Source organism: Falco rusticolus, chromosome 3, assembly GCF_015220075.1.
Source record: "Falco rusticolus isolate bFalRus1 chromosome 3, bFalRus1.pri, whole genome shotgun sequence".
NCBI classification, from domain to species: Eukaryota; Metazoa; Chordata; class Aves; order Falconiformes; family Falconidae; genus Falco; species Falco rusticolus.
The window spans coordinates 10121899-10146804 of record NC_051189.1 but is presented as its reverse complement, the minus strand read 5'-3'; the positions used below and the strand labels follow the sequence as shown (position 1 = coordinate 10146804).

The following is a 24906-nucleotide window of genomic DNA, read 5'->3' as shown; positions in this document are numbered from 1 at the left end:
CTTCTCACAGGACACCAGGGAGAAGAGGTCAGCACCTCTCTCTCCTCTTCCCCTCCTCAGGAAACTGTAGAGAACAATGAAGTTGCCCCTCAGCCTTCTTTTCTCCACAGTAGACAAAGACAAACTCCTCAGCCACTCCTCATAGGACACATTCCTTCCAGCCCTTTCACCAGCCTTGTTGTCCTCCTCTGAATGCATTCAAGTACCTCAACATCCTCCTTAAATTGTGGAGCACATTTTCTGTTGTTAGAGCTCTTTGATATCCATTTTTTCAGGTTTTTTTTTGTTTGTTTGTTTGGTTTTTTGTTTTGTTTTGTTTTGTTTTTTTTTTAATGGAGTTATAAGCTACCAGCTGCTTTTTGCTAAAAGGCTTGATAAACAGTAAAAGAAGAGCTTTCCCTCTACTTATCTGATATGTATCTGAATATCACTAATGTTGATCATTACAACCACATGGTAAGCATGTGCTCCTACTTTGTAGATTGTCAAAATGCACCTCTGATAGGGAAGTATTTCAGGAGTATATCTCTGCATAACTCAAAGCAGATTTATTTGCTAAGGGGGGAAAAAATAAGATCTGGCATTTGTGAGCCCATTTTAAGAAATATCTTGTTACTAAACAAGATTAAAGATGAAAGAATATGAAAGAATATGAAAGAATTCCATCAACCTTATTTTAGCAAAGACTAACCTTCAGAATTTGGTTTTATGTTTGGAAATACACTTTCGGAAAAATTATCTACCAGCAGTCCTACTCAGAGGCCAGTTCCAGAGGTATTGTCCCTTTTTTTTAATTGGTTCATAGATCTGGATCCTTTTCTTAATCATGTCTTTCTGAAGATGTTCCTTCTTATTTGCTAAAGACTAAATGCAAGTGAATTTCAGAAAAACACCTTATCTCCCAGTATCCTCTTTTCCTGCTATTCAGCTCAATGACATTGCAGTCTTGTTTGACAGTGAAAATACAAATCTAATATTGAGTTGCCTCATACAGGAAAACTTGTGAACACAAATCTACAGCTTTTCCTGTTGTGGTGGTCTAGCTTCACTTGCCATCAAATTCATTCTCTTATAGAGTGTGTATGGTAAATGTGGTGTCTTTCCTCACCCTAAGAGTTTGCTTCAGGTTTTAGTTGTCTTTAACCAAACCATTTGACCTGTTTTACGCAATCTTTTCTTGTGTGGTGCAAAATGTCTTTCATAATCAGTCTTAAAAATGACTATGGCATGAACTCCTTGTGAACCTCATGACTTGCTTCCAGCATTTCTTACAGATCAGCTGTGATATATTGGTGCAATAGGCAGTGAAGAAAAAAAGTTGTTGCTTGGTCAAACACTACCCCTTTTCCTCAATGACATTATTTTCTTATAGAGAGTTTGTCACAAAAGTCTTGGCCCGTGCTTTTTTATGACTATCTCTTGGAATTTAAGAATGGTGCCATATGATGTTTCCATCTGAACATCAGGAAACACTTTTTTTTTACTGTGAGGATGACTGAGCACTGGCACTGGTTGTCCAGAAAGGCTGTGGAGTCTCCGTCCTTGGAGATATTCCAAAGCCATCTGGACATGATCCTGGGCAACCTGGTTGAGCAGGGGGGCTGGACCAGATGACCTCCAGAGGTCCCTTCCAACCTCAACCATTCTGTGATCCTGTGACTTTTACTTTCTCACCTTTCTTTTGGTAGTATATAACAATTTTAAATAATTTATTTAGCTTGTTTATTTGGCTGGCATTGGACAAATTGGATTTTATTGTTTCTCTATTTTGAGTTGTGTAAGTAGGTGTTCGTTGGCTGAAGTGGTATTTTTGGGGTATCATAGCTGCTAAAATGTCTTGTGGTCTTGTCTGAGAGGACTACTAGGGCAGTTAATTTAATTCCTAGTGGCCTATGATAATGCAGTAATTTGCAGTAACAGCTTCACTTCCTTTTTTTGTTTCAGGGACTGAAGTTCATGTGTACATTTCCCCCACATTTTTCTTGATTCCTTTCCTGCATTGTTCTACATATGGCATCTTCCTGGCTTTAGCGAGCAAAAAGGTAGGGCTGTGCTCTGAGCTAGCTATAAAGTTCCAGCTGAAATCAGTAGGAAGAAACAAGTGCCTCCAGGACAGTTACCTCATCCAGGGATAGCTGTCTATTAACTTTCAGGGCAGAGTAAGCAAGCAGTTTAGAGGACGTGTAACTTCTGTCTGCCTGCAGTTAGGGGAGATGAATTCACCTGTAGGCTTCCGTATGGTCCTTCTCTGTTGCCTTTTTTTCAGAGTGGCTCTGATCTCTTAGGAGTTTTTCTGTTTTCCTTAAGTATGACTGTTACGATAAAGAATATAGGAGGCAAAAATGCTACATGTTCAGTTTGTGTGAAGTCCTGCTGTTTTGAGACAGAGGTGAGGTTGCTCTGTGAGTGCCCAACACAGAAAGATATGGGAACACGTATTCATATTTGTTCTCAAAGATTTGTTACTGAACTCTTTCCACCTCCTTTCCCTGCAACAAAGGCAGAGATGTCCCTTAGCCTTCTGTTTTACATTTCCTTCTTACAGAAAGATAGATGTCTTTCTAGCTGGCCGAAGATCTCATGCTTTGACTCAATTGCTATTCATTTCATAGTGTAGGGCAGCTCTGCAGAACTTGGTACCACATACTTGTCTTGTGTACCATGCATAAGATAGTAAGGCTAAATGTCTCTCTAACATTTGTACTCCCTGAACTATCTACTCTACTTCTTACTTGATATTCTACTCTTAATTTACTTGGCCTCATAGTGCTGTGATTATATTATCAGAGAATTTAAAATTTTGTTTGATTACATTATCAAAGAATTTGCTATTTGGTTCTGCTGTTTCCTTTTCTCTTCATGTACGCTTCTGAAGAGGTCTTTGTGCCTTTCACACACATTGATGCCCACTGTTCATTTGCATTCCATTTCTTATTGTGTTCTGCTGCCTTGTCTTTGCATCTGGTGCTAGTCTGAACTTCACAGTCCATTTATTTTTTGCTGTTTTGCACTGCACTGATGTCACATACATGCAAAGATCTCTGAGTCACTGCTTACTTTCTCAATATGGGGGCATTTTTTTTTTGTCTGCAGTCCTTTGCATAATGACTTGTCTTGTCAGGATATTTGCATGTGACCCTGTGTAAAGGGCATTTCATTATTATCTTTTTATTTTTTCCACAATAGCCATAGATCTTTGGATTTTGTTCATCTCTTCTGCTTTGTATTTGTATGCCTGCCTTTGTTGAATTTTCAGTAAATTTTCATGCCTTCCTTGCTCTACGTTCTGAAATACCTTTGTGACTGCTTTGCTTATATTCTCTATTTGGATGTGAGCTTGTTCACTAGCTGTGCAAGTCTTTAGTTCTCTGTAGAGTTAATGGGATCACTAAGCATTCTCATTTGAGTGACTGGATTTTTGTCCTGTCATTATTCTATCACAAATTAGTTCAGCCTGTAGAGTTTGGTAATTGCACAAATCAATCATCTTTGTGTAATTTGCCAGAGCTCTGACACGTTGTTCTGCACGTTCTTGATTGATGGAAAAAGGAGTCTTTCATGTAACAGTATTTATTAATGAATTAAAATGCTCAGGAGCATTAAGATTTCTCCCTGCCTACTGCTGACGTAATGGAATGTCACTGAAGTGTAAGATACCCTTTGCCTGTAACAACTGTAAGTCTACTCCTCTGATTTTGTTTCCTGTTTTCTAGAGTCATGTTGCAATCTGTTGTTTTCTTTCTGTGTCTGTGCAGTTCTATAATTTCTCTCTTTAAATGCTCATCTACTCAGGTACTGGACTGGACATATTTTCCCTTAAGATTTTCATTGGGTGTAAGATTACATTAAATTTTGACCTTGTAATTGTATATAAGCACAAGCAAAGACAGTCAAAACAGGGCCACACTCATGTTTTGTTCCTTCTTTCACATGTAAGGTCTTCATCACACTCACAAACTTTGCATTTTGTATTTCGGCAGAGCTCTACAAAGTTGCTCTGAGAAAATTACTCTCACCTTTCTGTCCCCTCCATCTCTTCACTCTGTGTCTGGCCTCTAGACACTTGCTCCTTATCCCCCTGGGTCTGTTCTGAATCTCACAGTTTTGCATTGTGGTACCTTTGCCCAGTCAGCTCCATGCCCACACACTTCATCAAATCTGTCTCACCTATCCCTCAGGGCATCTTTTCACTGGTTTGCAGGTTTGCTGCTTTTAGCCACCTTTTCCCTACTCCTCCTGACACCTCTTGTTGCCACATCTACTTGCTTATCCTATCTTATTCTTCTTTTGTGTAGGAGTCAAGTAGATGCCTGCTCCTTACTTGGGATCTGGCACATGCGATGGGGAGCTGGTGTTTCTTTATCTCTGGAAAACCAGAGTGGAAGAACAGTTTTAACTGCTGAACCCTAGTTAACCTCTACTCTACATACGCAAAATTGGATGATTCCCCCAGCACCAGAAGGCTTGTAGCACGATCTATTTTGAATGCATATTTATGAAGCACATTTTCCTGATACAAAGGCCATTGCCTTGTCCTTTTGTAGTGTTTGTTCCAAACCATGTAACTTTCAAAGGAAAAGATCACCAGTTTTAATCTTGAAATAAAACCATGCTTTTCTTCCCCTAGCCTTTCACAAGGGAAATTCAAATTTCAAAGGGAAAATTTTCAAAAGTAAGAAAATCTATGGTAAATAGAAAATTGTTTGGAAAAAAAAATCAGGCTAAGCCAGTAGCAAAAGAGCAAATTTTATGTCCAAAACCTAGTGGGTCAAGGTCACAAATAAAACAGAGCAGAATCTTAAAGATGAGTGAATAAGGCAATAACAACTGGTGTTAATAAGTTTGTTGAAAGAAAACATTCTGAGTTTAGAAAAAAGTTGTGGTATAGGATCCATTACTTTAGCTGGGGTTGAAATGAGGAAAAGAGTTGTATGGGGGAATAGTTTAATTTAAATTGACTGAATCAGTATGCAAGAAAAAATAAAGTCCTGTCAATAAAAGTCATTATTTAAGAGGCAATCTTTCCCCATTAATGAAGGAAACTGTATGAGCTGGTTGTGCACATGAAGAAAGAAAAGAAATAGTGTCTGCACCTGCCATGACTAACCTTAAGATACTGAATCAAAGGAGTGAATAAAAACTTTCTGTGTCTCAAGAGCATTTTGTTCTGTACCTCCTCACTCAGAATAAATACATTTGTTCCAGATGAGATGAATGCAATTCATAGGTGCAAATCTTTCTTATGAGCTCAAAATGTATTTGGGTGTAGTTACACTACAGCAGTCTGGATCTGATTTGCTAGAAGCCAAAGTGCCTCAAGAGGAATGGCATTTTTATGATACCTGACAGTGCACTTTTGGGTGAAACAAAGCTTACTTCTAAATATAAAGTCGCTTTAACGACTTTTGTTTCCAATCCATGCACTAATGGGATAACCACTAAATGAACAGCTCAGTGTTTAACCTCTAGTGTAATGATGTCTTCAGTGCCTTCCTAGCACCATTTCTATTGACCTTGTCAGTTTATTTCTGTTTCATAGCCTGCCTGTGTCACTCGAGTCCTCTGTGTTTATTTGTGTGCCTTCATTATAATTGCAAACCAGGTCCAGACGCTGTTTCCCAAATGCAATAAGCTGTTTTGTCCTAGGATGTCAGTTTTGTTTGGTACCCATACTGCACAAACCTAAGAGAGGGTACAAATTTGGACCAGGTTCACTGTGTATGAGGAGTGAGAACATTTTCTGAGCATTGCCTGTGACTGATAAGTTGCAGATAAAAAGGTGTTACCTAAATCAGATACAGTCACAGACAGGTATAAAGCAGTAGGTTCTAGTTCCTGATATGTTGCCAGGGCTTACCCCCTGCTCAGGGTGGCTGGGATGAGAGGGAACAGACCTTTCAGAAGATACTTTCTAATAGTCAGCAAAAAACCACTGTGATTTTGATAGCAGCACTGGATGGTCAGGTTTTCGTGGCTACTATCTGTGTTGTCACTTCTGGCCTGAATCTGTGCTGACAACCACTGAGCACAAGCCTGTGGAATTTGCCAGACAGCACCTTGTCTTCCCATCCAATCTCACTGATTGATTTCTCTACTACCTGTGACACCAGTCTTGCATGTCCTGTTTGCTTTATGTGCTTCACAAAGTTCATCTGATAATTGCTTCTGGAGATCAACAACCTGCTTTGTTCTCTCAGCTTGTTACGTACCTGCCTTGGTTTTGCTCATAGGCCGTCTCTCTTTCAGACTCTCCTCATCCAGCAACAAAACTGATCTCCAGAAGTCTCATATCCTTCTGTCTCTCTTTTAAGCCTAGGGCTGCCCTCATGTCTCTTCTTCTTTTCCCCTCAAAACACCTGCAGGTTTTCAAAACAGAAAAAAAAGGGAAACCATTTGTAGCAAGCACAAAGCATGGATCAGGGATGCCTTTCCACTTCTACTTGGGCAGGAGGGAGAATGAAAGATGAAGAACAAACAATTATTTCTCAAAATATTCAACCAAGTGGAATTGTCCCTTTCAACCCTTTCCACAAACTGGTGGAATTAAAGATGCTAATGTCAGCTGTCAAAACCTAAGCAAATATAGGACTTGTACTTACTGGTACTGGAAGGTGGGCTGGAAAAGAAGAGCAGAATGTAGTTTACCTGAGGGATAATGCAAGTGGAAGAATGGAAGGATGGAAATGGGGAAGGTAGGAAACAGAAACATGAAGAGTAATTTTTCGCAAAGAGCTATTGAGCTAAAAAATCCCTTTGTGATTTGCTCCAACTGTTCTAAGGATCCCATATTTTTGAGTGGGGTAGAACTTGTGCAGAAACAGTTTGAGCAGGTTTCTTAGATCTTGCAGGAGATTTTGAAAGCTTAAAAAAGAGATAGCCTGAAACATTGGGCCAGGTACTGAACACAGACTAGATTTCCAGGTTTATGAGGTTTTTGGGTTTTTTTTAAATTCCAAGATTCTAAAGTCTTCAAAATAGTCTACTACTTTGGTTGAAGTCTTTTGAAAATCTGGGTATAAACCAATGTGAAAGAAGTTGGGAGGTGGGGAAGGTCCAGGTCTATGTAAAACCGTAGCTGCCTGTTGTAATTTTCACGGAAAATCTGTCACTTGAGAAGTTTCTGACTTCTTGTTCACCCCAGAATGGATTGTGGCCCACACTTGCAAAACAGTAGAGAAGTAACAATGCAGGAAGTCAGCAAACTTGCTGTAATAGACACAGATGTATCTTCTGGTCAACGTCCTCTTTAATTTACTGGTTGTTATGTAGGACAAATGTTCCTTTCCCAAAAGGTAATTTTAAAACCAAAAGGAGAGTTGCTTACTTACAATAGTCTGAAAAAGCACAGGAAGGGCTTATTGTTTTTAGAAAGAGCCAACAGTAAATAAAGATGTCACAGATATAAAAATAAACCTATGCAAGACTTCATACGAAGTAAGTAGCCAGAATGAATTCTTCCTTTGGGCATACATAGTCAGATTATGTCATGTGAGTCCCCTCTTCCCCACTTGAAATCAAAGCAAAAATTCAAGATACCGAAGAAGGAGAACTGGTTTCTGTGGGCCTGATTCAAGGCTACCCTATGACATTAGACCTGTTTATGTGCTTTCAGTCTGGAGGCTCAGGGTATTACATTTCTGCAAGTACAACTTTCCTCCTTGACACTTAGTAAAGAGAGCAAAGACAGTTGAGTAGCTTCCATAACAACAAAATCCCCAAATGTGTGGTTGAAAAGTCAGAGGACTCTTAACCTATAAATATCACCAGCTGTACACATCAATTACTTACATACATTTTCAGTTCCTGATTCCGTGTGGGAAATCCGTCTCTGTGTAGGTGGATTCAGCCCACTCTCATCAGGCCCTATCTGAAGCCAGGGTCTGCTGGTGTTGAAGGTGGGTAAGAATAGTGACACGTAGGTATGGGGCAGTACAGAGAAGAAGCTTTCTCTGTCACTTGAATTTGCTGTTCTTTCTGTTAGTGAAAACACTAAAATCCTCTTATGTAGCTGTTCTGGCAGAATGCAATCATACAGAGAAAATCTGATTGTAAGGGGTCTAAAGCAGTGAGTTTCAAGCTTTTTCAGTGAGCAGAAAAAAAATCCTGGGGTGGAGTGGACCCATGAATCATAAGTTGATTAGCTTTCCCTAATAATCTTTAGGCCCCTGCAGACCAGGGGTAATGCAAATCACAGGCGGGAAAAAAAGTCTTTTCTTCTCTGGAGTTTTGTCACCTGTTTCACAGAGCATCAATCCGCTGGACCTTCTCATCTAATCACTCACAAAATAATAATGAGCCTACTTGAAATAAAGCAGGGTCAACTTGCATCACAGCAATTCTTTCCTAAAGATAAATTTCCTCAGCGAATTGACTTGCCTTTGCTAGAGAAGGACACAGATATGGAAGTCAAGTAGATCTTTTACATCCTCATGAAATTCCTTTCCACCACAATACCTTACAGACAAAATTCCCCATGGGCTTCACAGTGGGTTTGTGAAAGTGTTATGCCATTCCTTTTGAAACGTTAAGGTCATGGGTGCAAAGGGAGTGAAGCACAAGCAGGGCCTGAAAAGAGAACTTCGCTGTGGATTGTTGCAGTTGAGTGAAAGTATGTAGTTGTAGAGGGACAAGGTTTAAGTTGAAACAGAAGTGGTCCCTATTTGGTCAAGCATGGATATAGGGGAAAGCCTGATGATAGGAATATGGCTTCCTATGTTTTGCATTAAAGAGTTTACATTTGTCAAATAATAAATAAATAAAAAAAAACAGTGCAGAAAATATATTAGGCTTTAAAGTAAACCACAGCACTGTAGTTGTCAGTTTAGCTTTCTCTGTGGTTAAAAGCTCTGTCTTGTAGTTTGGCAAGGTAATCCCTTAATCACCTGGGCAGTCTTCTAAGGCACCCCCTCGTAAAAGTAGTTGACGCTTTCAATGTGAAGTGGTCTTTGTAGTATATCTGGAGCTGCACTGGCACCTCAGTGGCCATGTTGTTCTCTGCTGATTCATCATAAACCACACAGGCATTTTCTGCTTGCCATTTAATGGATTTAATATAGGGAAGATAGTGTGGAACCATGTATTTTCTGAAGTAGCTGTATTCCATTATTTTGTTGTGTGTGGTGCACTGTTCTCAGATATACAAAGTTGAAAATATTGAAAGATAATTTCCAGGGGAGTTCCCTTGGTAATTTCCTGTTCCTCAAATAGCGTAGCCAGAAAGTCATCAGAATTTTCTGTAAAATTCCTGGGGCTGAAAGAATGCACAGAGATTTCTTTCACTGTGCTGTGCCTGAAAGAATAATTAACTGAAATGCAAAAGAAAAAAAAATATCTTGTTTAAATGAGACATCTTTTATCTACAACACTGCTTGGTGAGAGATTAAAGTGCAATGTAATGTCACATAAGGTTTATAGACTGACACGTTTTTACACTGTTTGTGCAGGGGCAGATTTGTAATAAAGTCTGCAGGTTCAGGAAGCTTTGTGGTCATGTTCTGGCACTGCCACAGCTGCGGGTGGCGAGAGGCAAGGCAGAGCAAGGAAGGGAAGGACTTGTGATGGTTGAAGCTGGGTAAGAAGGAAGGAATGTGACAGCCTGGGAAATACAGGGGCAAAGAAGAAGGCAGTGACTGTAGCTGTAATGGGAGAAGGAAAGAGATGGAGGAGGACTGAGAAAGGAGTGTAGTAATTTGTGTGGGGTGGCAGGAAATGAAGCAAGAACAGATGGGAGGATGCAAATGAGAAAGAGAAGGCAGCAGCAGCAGTCAGGCTCAGCTGCAGAGAGGTTGGAACTGCCACCTATATTTAATATAATCCTCTATTTCACTCTTGCTTTGAGAATAGGGGTATCTAGAATATGGGTTATGGAATGATTCGGGGTGTATCTTTCTATGTGGCAAATGACGTATCTTCTGCAGCAGCTGGCTTGAGCCCTCCAGCCCAGACAGAACAAGATGCGCAAATTGGTGAGAAGCAGAGGAACTGCTCCTCCTCTCTAGCTGTCTCACACCCTCTCGCTGGATCAGCTAGCCAAAGAACTGACACCCTGATGGCGGCTTCAGCATCTTGCCAAGAATACCTAGGAAGCAGAAGGGCACTGGAACCATAAATCTAAAAGTCTTGCAAAACAAAATCTGTGGTGATATACATAAAATCGATACTCCACACAGAGCTTTATAAATTGAAATTCACCATTTTCTCTCCTGCTAGAGAAAGCACACATCACTTAAAAATTTCCAGAGAAAGGATGTCATTATTTATTAAATTCTCTAAGATAAATGCTTAATGAAGCCTATTGATTTAATCGCCATCTCATTCCACTGAATTTTTCTCATAGTTTATGCATACATTGGAGCCACAGTAAACTCTGTGGACGATTTCCATTTTTAGAGTGTTGTTATAGCTTGATTCTCCTCATGCAAAACTTACAGACCACTGAAGTTTATTACAGTACAGTCAAAACTGGCTTAATGTGAGAAGAATTGAGCACATTATTCTCATTTTCTAAAAGGTTATAGTTCTTCAGGGCTAGTGCCAAAAGTTACATGAGGTATAGTGTCTTGAAATACATGTCATGCCCGTTCCTCAAACTGGTGCAACAGAACTACTGTGCTTTCTCTGAGTGATAATACAGAAAGAATCTTGCCCTGTTTTGAACTCTGAATGGAAGGACATAAATATTTTGAAAGGAGTTGTTGGCTTACAAATGTGACTCCAGCTGAGACTTTAAACATCAAAGAGACATGTTGATGGAGATCAGTAAGAATTTATAAAGCCATATGACTTGGAACATGTCAGCCAGAGATGAAAAAGAGACTGATGTCCTGTGATCCTTACTTTCCCATAGTAGGTTGCCTGTTCCTGGGGATGCTCAATGGCTGTTAAAGACAGAATAGTACCCTAAATGTTAATTTTCAGTTTTGTATAATATCAAATTATGCCCAGACAGATATGAGTAATTGAAAATATTTTTGCTATTATGTAAGGTTTAGGAATGACCATTTATCTTTTTTTCAGCCATCAACAGAATGTCCTAGGTGCCACATTTATTAGGTTTGGACAAGCCCTTATTGGGACAGCAAGGTCAGGCAAAATAAATCAGAATGAGACACGTGAAGGTAAACGAGCATACTTCATCAGAGGTGTTAGAGAAAGTTTAGTACATTCTTCCTCTTTCTGAGGAGGAGTGTGGGAAGGTAGGTGGTGTTCAAGGAGCAGTTTCATGAAAAGACATAATTCAGCCTTTCACTGGATGGTAGTAGCAGCAACTACTGGGAAAAGCATCTTCCAGAGTGTCTTTAACTTTTGTATGTGCTTGCAGAGGATTTGAAAGACTTTTTTGTTTTGAGTGGAAAATCTTGATTCCTCTCCAACACTCTCCATTTTCTCCGCTTTGTATAATTATGCTACCTTTTACTGGCAAAGAAGCAAGTGTAGAAAGTCACATCATACTCTGGTATCAACTGTTGGTATCTGTATGAAGGGAAAGGCAGCAGAAAATTAAACTCCTCTTTTCGATCACATACAGTTCATTTGCCTGTAATTAAACTTGACAGTGAGTGATTCTATAACTCATAGGCTTTTAAGGTAGATTATTCTTCACAATAATGGACAGCAGAGCTTGTACTCCTTTTTCTAGGAAAGGATTGCATCCTTTTGTTTTTTTGCTTTAAAAATGGCCAGACCTGGACCTTTACTGGGGCATGTCTTATGTTTGCAGTGCTGCCATTCCAGTGGTGCCAGAGTCAGCCTTCTCAAAACACAGAAATGCATCATGCTAGGAAGCCTATGGTGAGGGTCGATTTGATTTCTTCACTGAGAAAATCTGTGTAAAGCAACCAAGCTTGTGAACATGCCCACATGCCATCTGAGCTTCACAGTAGGATTTTATGAGCAATTTCTTTTTAACTCCCTCTTATTCTTTCAAAAGTGAAGATAACAGTCTATACAGTATTCTTCACAGGTCTCAATCTGAATTTTCAAAAAAGGGCATACAAGCAGGGTGTCTTTCAAAAATGAAAGGGATTTTTCAGTTAAAAACCCTCAAATCTCTACCTATAGTAATTTCAGGGAGAAAAAAAAGGAAACATTTATGATTATTCTTGTCATTAGTTTTTTCTTGGAAGCCTCAAAATTTGATTTAATCATCTATGGCGTTCTTGGTTCTTGGGCAATTCATATGCCTACACTTGTAAAAAAAGGGCATATATGTAAATTCCTGTTCAAGAAAACATAGGTTTTGTTCCACTAAAGTCCCAAATGTTTTGAAAAGGATGGGTTTCAGCTTCTTGATGGACTCTGTTCCAGGTGTCAGAAAGAGTTCCTGACTTAAGTCAGGTGGGTAGACAGTGCAAATGTGCGCTTCATGTTGACAGCCTCCATCGGTTCTGAAGGTAATGTGAAAACTGTCAGCCTCCTTTTCTTAACCTTTCTTTACCATTTGGAAACCTAGTGGATCACTTAGTGGATCACCACAAAGGAATCATTTGGATCACCTAGTGAAATGAGAATTAGGGAAAAAATTGCTATACCATACATTTTCCTGTGCAAGAAGGACGAAACCTTAGCTGTACTGAGTCACTGGCCTAGCATTCCTTGTAATCCAAAGAGTTAATTGTGAAAAATATTTGCCTTGAATTAGCTATACTTCAGAAAGAATTGCATAGTCTGGTTCTGATATCAACCATGGTTGCTGATGAGCAACATAAATTGGCCTCATATTCTTCATGATGGTATTTGCTGATTGTGATACGAATGAGCCTGAGAAGGATTTTTCAGTGTGCTTTAACTTCCGATCAGGGCTGAAAGGTAAACACTGAAAGAAAGTCTTAAACACAGCTCTGTTGCAAGAGATCTGCCTTCTGCCTCCATTTAAAATTTTATTTCTAGGGCTTCCCTTTTAAAGCTTCTTTCCCATATTTAGATTTTGCTCCACCATCCCGACAGCTATGTATTGGACAAGGATACAGAATCAGGAAGATACATTGAGCATAGCACGCCCACACAAGCACTCCAGAAGAATTGCTCTGGGTGATGTGTCTGTGAAACATGCATCTCATAGAAATGGCTGTTTCTATGTGTCTTGTTTATTATTGAGGGCAGCACCATAGCCACCGTGGTCAGGTGATGAATGTTCCCTTTGTAGTTACTGGTTTATCCTTCTCTCACCTTGCAGTAAGGCTTCATTGTTACAATCATGGAAACAAAACAAGTTTCTTATGAATGATGGTGTTATAATTTTCGAGGCTATTTTTTTTTCCTAGTATCTGATAAATTGTGTATGTAAAAGAGTTGCAGGACTGGAAGAGTTACCAGCAAAGCTTTAAAATAGTGCTATGTAAGCACTGATAAAAAAGGAAATCAGGAAATGAATCTGCTGCACTCTCTGACACCTGAGAAGCTTCACACGCTCTGCTTCCTTCTAATACTGTTTATGTTCCTTTAAAAATAATTCTCCTCCTTGCATTAATTGGTGCCTTTGGCAGTCATTTAATTTCCTTCAGTCTTCATTAACTTAAGTGAAAATGGCAGAAAGAGTATATGCTAGTGTCTCTTCCTCCTCCTCTGTTCCAACATTTTGGTCATCAATGTTCATCTGAGAACTGAAAGATGAAGAGATTACTAAGTTTTCATCTGGGAGTGTGTTCTCCACCTGACCACTTTTTACTCTAAATATTCTTCTTCCTGTAACTTGTATTTTTTTTTTATCATATTACACTTTTCCTCTTTCAGCTAATGTTTGCAGTTTGTTATTCATGCCTACCAGCACTGCTAGGACTCTGGGTTTTATTTTTACAGGTGGAAAGTATATCTTTTGGGAGTAATACTCTTGTTCAAAGTCCTTGCCCCTTCCTCTCTTTTTTCCTCATTCTGACCCTATTTTGTTTGACTGGAGAATTGATTTTTAACACTACATGTGAGCTCTCCCCACTTTCTGTCCTCTACCTTGACATTTACACAGATCTGAAACTGCATCTTGGCTAGTACTCAAGCTATTCCCTGTGATTTCCTTCCTGCCTCCGTTTCTTGCTTTTGTTTTGTACAAGGAAGCCTTCTGTTGATGTCTGCACAAACACTTCTCTTTCTGTAGTCTTTGCAAATACCCATTCTCATTTCTTTAGCTGAGATCTCCTGTTGTACGTGCCTATTGACAAGTTCCACCTTGCTTTCATCTAATACCTTTATGATTTTCTTATATTCCTGTACCCTTGGGTATAGAAGTTTTAGAATAAAATCCCACTGCACCATTTTTAGTCTGGGTTCTGCTCAGTTTTTGTCTAATTCCCCCTCTATAGCAGTCCATGAGAAGAATTTTCTAAAGAAAACTGCTGCTGACTGCAGGTTATAATGGTCTCCTAGTTATAACTTCAAAACTGGGATCATGCTGAATTCCAAACTCTGTTGTTTAAGGAAACAATTCTGCCTTACTTGTTCTTTCCTACGTATGCTGAACCACTTTGCCATGTTAATTTGGATTCCTGCTATAGCATAGACTTGTTGGTTCCCTTACTTTTTATTTGGGTTTTCTTCGATTACTTACAAGTGCAATGCAAAGGTCCACTGGTTCATTTTATTGCTGGATTGAAAAAAGGGAAAAGAGAACATAGTTGTGTTTCTCTAAATTAGAATAATATACTCGCCAGCTATTCCCAGTAGGAAATACTTTCCCAGTTCCTTATTTCCAATCCTTTTGTTAACTCCTTTATTTGACTGTGCATTTTTCTATAGATATAATATTTTTCCCTCCCGTTCCCTAGTTCTTCACTTTGACAGATGGCTTTTTCCTCCTTTAATATTTGTCCCCTTCCACATCAATGACCTGTGTCAACTATGTTTCCCTTACTTTTACATCTCCTCTATAAAAAATTAATTTCTTTCAAGCTAAGGTACTTCATCTTCTGGTCTGGCTCTATGCTCATGATGAAAACACCTGTGTAATGCCCCTTTTTTAAGAAAGCACCAGGTAGCCTCAAGCCTAGCCAAGGAATCTGTGTGATGAGGGTCTGTGGGGAGAAGCTGCTATCTTTTTTGTGTCATCAGCACTGCACAATAAAGAGCGGTTGTGGCACTTACTGGTTGAATTTTAATGGTATTAAAAAATTAAACGTATTATCTTAGGACGTATCTAAGGACCCAGCTAGCTAGCAGTGACTGGTGAAATGGGGTTTTTATATGCAATTCAATTCTACTCTTCTGCTCAGGTCTTCGTGCTGAAGGCAATTCAGCTTCACAAAAAAAAAAAAAAAAAAAAAAAAGTAACCTAAAAAATCTTCATTCTCAGTCAACAGCGAATGAGTTCTGGTGCAAGGTAAGCTCTAGCTGAAAGATTTGCCATATGCATCTAAAGTTAGTTCCTGAGAGTAGCTACCTTTGCAGAACGATTCTCTGCTGGGTGTTATTTTCTAAATATGGTGTCTTTACACAACATTAAGTAAAATTAGGAAATGAGGCATTTTTATGTGGGAAGTACAAACTGAGCTGTTTACTTTTGTTTCAAATAATAGCATAGAACTGCCTCTACAGAGCATGTACATTCTCAAATACCAGTTTATAAACTGTGCTAAAGTGTCATCGTCACTTAATTTTTCACTGCTCATTAAATCCAAAACATGCTTACACATGCATGAGCATGCTTCCAATGCTTCTAAATAGATTTATGGGGCTTATTTGTGGACCAAGGCTAAACCACACTGTCACAGGCTGAAAATGTAAGTCTTCAGAGGTAGAGCAATGACTTATGAGTTCTCATGACTTCATGGGAATGCATGTACTGCAAAGAATTGAAGTTTTACTCTTGCAACAAAATAATCCTTTTGTGTTCAGTTGTTGTTTCCTTGTAATAACCCCATAGTAGGTATATCAAACATCTTGTAATAATACCCAAAGGTACTGTCATGTGTTGTGTTTTGTTTTGTTTTGTTTTGGGATTTGTGTCTGCATGCTTCATTGGTTCTTCAAAGTCGAAAGTGCCTGTTTAATTAGGGCTTGGTTCAATCCCTATTAAGTGACATTAAAAGACATCCACCTAGACCTCTTGTCCATTACAATGAAAAAGTCACTACAACTATTAGTAAAAGGTAACACCTTTAAATCCTCCTATATTTGAGCTACATAGATGTTTACACTTATTCTTAGTATTTTCAGTATCTCCCAAGTAATAATGTGATTCCTTACAATTTATTAACCAGTCAGGACAAGTTCACAAGTATGTAACATAAACACTTGACTCCAGAGTGTAATTGCAACTTCTTGGATTTTCATATTATGAAGTATGATACTAAAGTGTGATCACAAATATCATTACTGGTGGTATGTGGACCACAGTTGTAGTAAGAATGGAAGGACTGATGGAGGAGGGATCAGGAAGTCATTCTTGGATGTTTGCAGTTGGCTATCTGTTTAGTTGTGGTCTTCCTCTGCTCAGCATTTTTACTTAAATACAAGGAAAAGAAAAAAAGATGACTGCTTTATAAAGACATTGGGAAAATATAAGAGAAATTTTCTAGTTTGTGTGTGAAAGAGAAATTTTTAATAACCTTTTAATGTTAAGGTTCTTCAAGTGTTTTATTAAGAAGTGTTTTTTAATAATGAAGAAAGGCTTTCCTGAGACTATTCTGACATGAATATAAAGGCAAAATGTTTTCAAAAACTTTGCTTCCAGTCACCAATCTCTTTTTCAGCCTTTTCCTTGGATCTCTGCATCCTGAGCATGTGACCTTTGTAGCTGAACATGAATGTGCAGCTACATTGTCTTTGAACAATTTCTTTGACTTCAGGCTACAGTGCTTAGAAGCCAGGAGCTGCTGCGAATGGTTGCAACTAAAAGGGAAAGAGCCTGTCCACCAACTCGGTGTAGCTGGGAACTCTGATTTCAAATTTAAAGGTTCTGTATACATACAAATGTTCCCCAGTTGAAGGAGTGGGAAATGCATGAACTGATATAGCTAACTTTTTACAAGTTTGTTTGGTGTTTGCTGTGTTCATCTGAGCCTGGGTAGGAACCTTGACTTTTGGGCTAGCATTGAACTTATTTGCACCACAATAAGTTGTCTGAACTTTCACTGGAAAGAATCAGGCGTCACTTGCCTTATTAAGAATAAATCTATACGTTCTTTTACATTGTAGTAATTTGTTTGGATTTGAATAGCAATATTCTCTCTGGATTTTAAGAGAAATTATGTGCTTTGTGATACAACAGAGTTACATTGGAGATCTGTCCTTTCTCATACCAAGAATTTTCATGTGACTTTGTTTATGTTTAGTATTACACTGTATGGACATAAACACAATGTTCCAATTTAATCTAAACAATCAGGGCCTTCATTTATGAAGAACTGTGAGAAAGTCTGACAAGAGACGTTCAAGGGAAAGTGCATAAAACCAGCCCTGGAATCTCCCAGCATATCTAAACTTGTCAGTAATTAAATTCAGAAACTGTTGGAATCCTTTAGAAGTTGAGTAGTTGGGGGAGCATTTAATTTTTCTCCCTTAGTGGATTGATTACTATGGTATTTCTGTTACGTGTGAAGAAATCAGCCCCTATGTAAAACAGCCAAAATGCTCCAGGGCTTCTTTGGAAAGAAACCTTCAGTCTTGTTAATATGTGGTTTAGCAGAGAGAGAGAGAGGCTGTTGGAGGGCATAATGTTTAGGATTTGGCATTGTAAATGGGAAGCCAGGTATATGAATTTCTCCTTGCAGGGAGATGGCAAGGTAAACTTAGTTGCTGAGTACCTTTCATAGGTATGCTCACAAGAGGTTGAGCCTATCTTTCCCCTTTCAACCCAAGAGGGAGGATGAAGGAAAGAGTCAAATATCACCTAGTAAAGTAAGATGGAAGGTCTACCTTCCCCAAAAATTTGCTAGTACAGGTGAACTCCCATCTAAATGTAGCTGTGAAGAAAACTGTGTTCCTCATCTGGGTTATCAGCAGCTTTTCCTGAGCCCAGACATGTTTTATTGTCTTATTTCTGGTCTGCAGTAATGCCTCAAGGAAAGCAAGGTCTACTGAAATAAACCCTGTTTTTTCCTTTTGTGTAATCTATCATAATTGCATTCATACAGTTATTTCAGAAAGCTTTACCTGAAATCTTATTCTCATTTCCATAGACATCAAGTGAAATTCATTCTAATGTAAACTACCAGTAAGCCTGTCCTGAACTTTTTCTTTTTCTCCAATTCTCTTCCTAATAGTCATTCTTTTTTTTTTTTCTTAAATACAAAAGACATTTTTGAGTGAAGTGGAAACTATTCATATTCTATTTTTAATTTCAACTTCTAATTTTTATAATATATGTAGATCTGACTTCACAGAATGAATATTTTAAATTGACTGTAAAGGAAAAATCTGCTTGAACTCTGGTCATTGATTCAATGCTAACAACACGTTTTACCGAGGCAGAAAAAATGCTGTTTTTTTCAGACACCAAAGTCAATAGGTCATCAGTATAACAGCAGTAAAGCCTGTTACTCTAGACCATTAGAAATATCATCACATTCTGGACAAAGCGATATTCATTATGCATGGTAACAGACAATTAAGTAAATGAGCAAAATTGGTGGGGAAAGTAAGAAATGTGAAGTGTCTGATGAGGAGTAAAGTATATGCACATGTAACGTATCCTGCATAAAAGTTGTTGCTCTTTTTGCTATTTTGACTTACTTTATGGGAATTTTAGTTTTAAGAGGAGAGGTTTGGGGAGGCAGTATCAGAAGACCTCTACTGTTTTGATCATCAAACTACTGATTCATAACTGTAAAAATTTAGGAGCTAAAAAGAAAAGTCCTTGCGGTGGTAACTGTTGCCAACTCTCAGAGCTTTATTGCTAATTTTTCAGTGTTTAATGTTCTACTTTTAAAACCTTAGTTCCTGGAATCAGCTGACTAAATGAGCTGAGATTCCCATGTTAAAAATAAAAAGGAAAATGTAATCTTCATGACTATGGAAAGAATCAAATAAATTAACTCCACAGGTATACAAACCAGAATGAAATATCAAACATTTTGAAACCTGTAGTACTTGAAAATCTAACGCAATATATTATTTAGGGGAATATCTACTTCAACGAACAAAACAGTAAAAAAAATGTCAGTTGAAGGTGTGTGGGGGTTTTCCCCCTTTCCCTCTTTTCTTGACTTTCAATGTACTTTTACACTTGTGTTCAGAGCCAGAGCTTTGCAATTTTGCTATCCTACTAAAGCAGACAGTTTTAGTTATTTCTCACAGTGCTTCTTTCAGAGACAGGAATGGGGAACATTGTTCTAAAAGCACAGGCGAAGAAGAGAACAGCCTGTGTTTATCCTTCTTTTCCACTTATCCTGTATACTAACTTTGGACAGAAGTCTCCTGTGATAAAGGGCTTTATATATTTTAGCTGCCAATTCCAAAATGAAATGTTGCATTATGCAATCAATAGAATTTCACAGTAGAAATCTCTGTATAAATGAAGCTCTTCTGAATTATGACAGTGTGCTAGGATATACTTTTTCTTTTAAAGACAAAGGATGCTGTCACAGGCATCCTGGCTGTTCAGATTCCTCATGTTTTATTCGTGTGTTCTTCTGATCCAGGGTGGATGTTAGCAGAAGATACTGATCAAACTTCTGTGCTGCTGCGCTGTTGGGGTGCAGCATGGGCCATGGGGTGTGGGCAGGGCATGGAAGGTACAGGACTGCTCCTACCCTGGCTGTGCTATCCCTGGCTGTGTGCAGCCCCACCATGCCCCAACTACCTAAGCAGAGCAGGGCTGGGGCTGAGGACAAGGGACAGCTGGGGTCCAGTGATTGCCATGTGAAGTCACAGTGACAAGATTGGTTGTGGGGTGCACTGGGCAGTCAGTCCGTGGGTCAGGGTTGGGAGTCCTGATCGGTGGGGTTACATGGCTGGGTGTGGGCATGGCTATAACACAACTGCAACATAGCTCAGGCAGAGGCCAAGGGCGACAGCCACAGCTACAAGCAGCTCCCAAGGGAAGGAGGGGCAGCGTCTGCTGAGGCTTCTTCTAGTTTTCCTCACAGCAGTGTTCCAAGTCAGCAGCTGTGCCCTCTCTAATCTGGCCCCAAGCCCAGGCAGCCAAAGCCCCAGGAGCGGGGGGATGCACTTTGAGCCCTGACACTGCGTGTTTGCATGTTGCTATAAAAACAGGGTTCAGATCAAACAAAATACCGGCAGCAGGTCAGACGAATGTTGCCTCTAGCTCAGTTTGCTATAGCCAGTAATAGATGTCTACTGCAAAGAATATAAGAATGGGACATGGATATAGTGGTATTTCTAAGGGACTTGTCTGATCTCTTGACCCCATGGAAAATTTTAGTATTCCCAAGTTCATTGACTTTTTCAATTTACTGTATAATAAATCCAGATTTCTAACATCCTTGCCTCAGTCCTAGAGCGTTATATATCAGAATCTCTCTACTCTTCTGCTGCTCACCGAAGACTTTTTTCAGCTGGTGCCGGTCTTTGGAGAGACCTCTCAAGTGAATCTATTACCAGCTTCCAGGCTGGCTGACAGAGGTAGGGAAAGAGGACTCTTAATCCTTGAATAACCTAGAAAAGACATAAGCTACATGTGGTTCCTAGAAAAATAGTAATTCTTGAGGGATTTCCCTTGCACGAACTTGACTTGCATGAATTTTCTCTTCAGACCAGGTAAACTTTGGGTCCACAAATTTCTTTGTCACAGAATCACAGAATGGTCAGGGTTGGAAGGGACCTATGGAGATCATCTAGTCCAATCCCCTGCTAAAACAGGTTCATCTAGGGCAGGTCACAGAGTCACATCCAGACAACTTACCCTCAGTGTAAAGTTGTTCTTCCTCGTATTCAGGTGCAACTTGTTCTGTTGTTGTTTGTGCCTGTTGCCCCTTGTCCTGTCGCTGGGCACCACTGAAAAGAGCCTGGCCCCGTCCTCTTGACACTCACCCTTAAGATATTTGTATACAGTGATGAGATCCCCTCTGAGTCTTCTCTTCGCCAGGCTGAACAGGCCCAGCTCTCTCAGCCTTTCCTCACAAGGGAGACACTCCAGTCCCCTCATCATCTCTGCAGCCCTCTGCTGGGCCCTCTCCAGTAGCTCCCTGTCTCTCTTGAACTGGGAGCCCAGAACTGGACACAGCACTCCAGATGGGGCCTCACCAGGGCAGAGCCGAGGGGCAGGATCACCTCCCTTGACCTGCTGGCCATGCTCCTTCTAATGCTCCCCAGGACCCTATTGGCCTTCTTGGCCACAAGGACACACTGCTGGCTCATGGGCAACTTGCTGTCCCCAGAACTCCCAGGTCTTTCTCCCCAGAGCTGCCTTCCAGCAGGTCAGCCCCAGCCTCTACTAGTGCATGGGGCTGTCCCTCTCCAGGCACTTACACTTGCCCTGGTTGAATTTCATTAGGTTTCTCTCTGTGTAACTCTCCAGCCTGTCAGGTCTCGCTGAATGGCAGTGCAGCCTGCTGGTGTGTCAGCCACTCCTCCCAGTTTTGTGTCATCAGCAAACATGCTGAGGGTACACTCTGTCCCTTCTCCCAGGTCAATGACGAAGAATTTAAACAAGACTGGACCCAGCACTGACCCCTGGGGAACAGCACTAGCTACAGGCCTCCAGCTAGAGTCTGTGCTGCTGATCACATCCCTCTGAGCTCTGCCATTCAGTCAGTTCTCATTCCACCTAACTCCCCTCTCACCTAACCCATGCTTCCCGAGCTTACCCATAAGCTCTCAACTCATTCTGCATCTACCCCAAGGCAGATCTCGATACATTCCAGTTTCTGCCTCATTTAAAGAGCAACTCCACCACCTTTCCTTGCTTGCCTGTCTTTCCTAGAAAGTATGTAGCCATCCATGACAGCAGTCCAGTCATGCGAGCTCTCCCACCATGTCTCTGTAATTGCCATGACATCACAGCCCTGCAGCCACACACAGATCTGTAATTCTTCCTGTTTATTCCCCATGCTGCATTCTTTGTTGTACAGGCATTTAAGAGAGGTAATCGAGCACCCAGGTTTCCCAATAGGGATGCAAGTGGATCCACCATGGTGATGTGCAGCCTTGAGGAGGCTGGCCTTCTGATACTCATCTTGGGAGGCAGATAAGGAACATATATTGCTGGTCTGGTTGGGCTGGCTTATTCCTTAGTTGGGTGTGATGGCACAAGCATTGCCACATTGGACCCTTCCTCCCAAGTCCTTCAGTCAAGGAATTCCACTAGTTAACACTAAGTGAAATGCTGCCTCTATGTTGAACTTGCTCTTTCAAGGCTTTTCAATGACATCTAGTTCTTAAGTCAAAAGAGAAGATGAATGGTTGATCTTTATGCACCTTCACCCTGCTTCCTATGGTTTTAGAGACTCTTATCAATTCCCCGGCATTCCCTATGAGCCAGATAAGACTTTTACTCCACTTAGTCATCACCTCTGCTGAAGTTGTTTCGCACTTCTAATTGTCTTTTTCATCCATTTATTCCAGTTCTGCTACGTCCTTTTTAAAATGGGGAGACAGAATTACACAGTTTAGTATGTTGGGAACCCTGATTCCTTATGGTGTCATGTGGATGTTGTCTGTTTGTTCTCAATTCCATTCCTAATAATCATTAACACTTCATCGGTTGCAGTCCCACGGTCTGTCTCCTGAGTGCTAGTGGTCAGCTCAGAGGCCATGATTTTTGAGATGAAGTTAGGATTGTTCTTCCCCTTGTGTATTTTTTACACTAATCTCTACTGAACTTCTGCCTTTTCGTTACACAGTGTGCAAAAGACCTTTGAAATTTTTTCACCACCATTCTTTCTTGTTTCCTACTCAATACCAGTTTGTGTTGCCAGCAGACATTCTCAGCTTGCTGCTCATGTCCTTCCCCTTGGTCCCAGCACACATTTTTCTTGATCTTGATGATCTTGTTCTGTTCTATTTCACCTTGCTTTCTGTTTCCTGGCTTTTAACCAAGTATTCACCGTCCAATGCCACAATGCCATGACTAATTATTTTCCTGAAAAGGTACTGGAGGGGAACTTTTAAAGAAAACACCTTTGGAAAGCCAGGTAGTTTATATCAGCTGGATATACTTGTCGACCCTGTGAAAAACTCCCACTTTTGCCAGGCAGGACCATGTAAAAACTTTTGGGTTGGGTTTTTTTTTTTCCCCAAACTATATAATCTTTATCCACATGTCCACTAATTCTGGTTTTATTATAGTTTCTATCAATTTTCCCAGTACAGATATGGCCAGAGTTAGAAGTCTGTAGTTCCCTTGTGAAATTTCTTTAAAAAACTGAAATCCCATTTGTTACCTCCCAGTCCTCAGATGCAAGTGTTAATGAAAGAGAGATTACAAACTACATGCTTTTCAGCTATTTGCTTGAGTTGCTTTATAATTTTGGAGTGGATATCATCTTAATCTTCGTCATTTCTTCTTGGCTATTTTGTTGGTTTGTTCCATTGTAGCTTCTGTTGTCCCCTATTTAAAACACACTCTGAGTTGCTTACAAAAAGTGGTGGTCTCTCCATTTGTTTCCACAATCAGCAATTCCTTTGGTTCTGTTTGAGATTTATTTGGGTAGAAATCTTGTCAATTGGTAAAAACTGTCTACTTTCTAGTTAGGTCAAGGAAAAAGTCTTTCAAACTTCTTGTAAAGATTATGGCTTGACACTAATTTACATAGTGGCTAACACTGCCATACAAGTTTCTGCTTAATAGTCTAAATTTTGTGTTTAGCCTTTTGTGCATTCTGTAATAAAGCTTGCCATTGCACTTCATACAATCAGATAAAATGGGAAGAACTGAATGATTTTACTTGCAGCAGCCATGCTGGAAGGCAATAAATTTTCATTAATAATAAGGTTATCATGCCTGATGCCTAATTACATCATAATAAGAGACATTGATATTTTGCAGTTATATCAATAACGGTTGCTCACACAAATGTACAGATTAGGATTCTGTACAATTGTTGTCCATGAAGGCAACATTTCTGCCCCTAAAAAGCACCGGGTAAAATATGAACAACTGGTGGGGAATAAAGGATAATAGATCTTGGCACTGAATCAGTGAGTGGCATTCAGTCTTCTTCTGTCTGAAACTTCAAAAAAAAAATTATTTCCCCCCTTGGCTACCTTAGGTCCTTCAGTGGTTCCAAAAAATATTTTAACAGTATCTACATCAGAATGGTAGTGAAACCAGCTTGTGCCTAAGCGTGCTGCTAAATCATCAGGTTATGCTGCTCAGGATCTTTGGTAGTCCAGGGCTACCAAACATACCTAGTTTGTGAAGCATCACATAGATGTTGATGTTGTCTGCACAAGCAGCAGCAACAGTCATTTCTGGCTTCATTTGTGCACAGCAGGAGGAATTTCTAGTTTGTTGATTTCTTTTTTATGGCATAACACACTGCTAGTGAGAGGCATACTGAGCTGGGGACTCGCAATTGCAGGCATTGATTCCCCTTTTTGTTCAAATTATTTTTGTTTTTTGGTATCTTTTATAAAGGCCAAAGGTATTTAATCTTTTAATATTTTTGGAATGTAATGAGGCTGTGCTCAGCATTTTTGCTTTCTACCTTTTTTAATGGCCTGGACCTAATTTACAAAAAAGCAAACTCTTATCGAGAGGTATGGACAAGAAAAGCTTAAGGGATAAAATAATAGCTATCAGGCTGTTAGAATGGATAGATTTGGGTCTGATTCCTCCCACCACCTTGAGTTCATTAACAGCAAGTGTGTCTCATTAACAGTTGAAAAAATTGCTTGGTTAGTTAGCTCTGACGGAAGGCTGATGTCACTTTTTAAAACAGATGTAACAGCAGCTGCAGTGCTTGCTTCCTCACATTCCTTGTCATCATATCCATCCCCAACCTGGATGGCTGGCAGGGCTACTTATCTGCTGTTCTCATTAGAGCTAGCATGCAACTAGCGAAAAGGAATGGCAAT

General features: G+C 39.8%; 1 long non-coding RNA gene across 1 annotated transcript; it reads right to left on the bottom strand.

Moving 5' to 3' along the window:
• Positions 1-3075: 3075 nt before the first annotated feature.
• On the bottom strand, positions 3076-20913 carry LOC119145362. The gene is made up of 2 exons (XR_005103401.1): positions 20792-20913; positions 3076-6356 (listed from the first exon to the last, which is right to left on the bottom strand). It is a non-coding gene; the product is annotated as an uncharacterized LOC119145362 (long non-coding RNA).
• Between the last annotated feature and the right edge of the window lie 3993 nt (positions 20914-24906).